Here is a 662-nt window from a genome sequence, read left to right on the forward strand (position 1 = left end):
CAGGGAAGCATGGGGCTGCATACGCCCCGGGTCCTAGAGGGCTCCTCCAGCGGACACACCTCCGAGGGAGGAGAGAAGGGAGGACTCGGAGTGAGCCGGGACCCACCGCTAGGCCAGTGCCTGGGGATGGAGCACTGTGGGGTCAGCTCGGAGCCCTGTGCCTCCCCCCGGTCAGGGCACAGGACGGTGCTCAAGGCTGGCCCAATCACAGGGTGGGGGCCGGAGCAATTCCCAAATGGCAGGGTGCGGTGCTGCGACCAGAAGGAGAGAGCCCAGGCCAAACCCCGGCTCTCGGGTCCCAGGTGGGAGTGGAGGGACATTCCTCACTGGGCTCAGATCGAATGCCTAAGAGGGGTCCTAGGAACTCGGGTGGCCCTGAGGGGTAGGGACAGCTAATGTGCAGAGCAGTCACTGAGGCCATTTACCAAAATTCCTGGCACAAGGAAAGGTTAGACCTTTCCCCACACCCTTTGAAATCAGGCACAGCACTAGGACTTGCCTCAGCCAGTGAGATGTGACTGGAAGTGACAAACAGCACTTTGAGACGGAATCAGCAAGAGCTCATCATGGTGCCTGCTCTCGTCCTCTGCCACAAGTGGTGCTGCCGCCGGGGCTGCCCCTCAGCCTGGGCCCCACAGTCCCCAGCTGCCCTGCAATGTGGG

This window comes from Microcebus murinus, chromosome 5 (genome assembly GCF_040939455.1).
Source record: "Microcebus murinus isolate Inina chromosome 5, M.murinus_Inina_mat1.0, whole genome shotgun sequence".
Lineage (NCBI taxonomy): Eukaryota > Metazoa > Chordata > Mammalia > Primates > Cheirogaleidae > Microcebus > Microcebus murinus.